The following is a 233-nucleotide window of genomic DNA, read 5'->3' on the forward strand; positions in this document are numbered from 1 at the left end:
AATAATAATATTCATAAATACCTACATGTTTATACTTTTCATAGAAGATAATTAAATAGAGATAGAGCGATTTGAGATATTTTGTTAAACCAAAACGAGAGACGGGAAGAAATACTCGCGCCACAGGTACATCATACATGTTAGATTGATAATATATCATATTAATTTTGTCGTCTTTTTTTATTAAGCCGATTTTTTTTTGGTGACTTTATTAAGCGGTTGATCACGTCATT

Source organism: Arachis ipaensis, chromosome B05 (assembly GCF_000816755.2).
Source record: "Arachis ipaensis cultivar K30076 chromosome B05, Araip1.1, whole genome shotgun sequence".
Taxonomy (NCBI): Eukaryota; Viridiplantae; Streptophyta; class Magnoliopsida; order Fabales; family Fabaceae; genus Arachis; species Arachis ipaensis.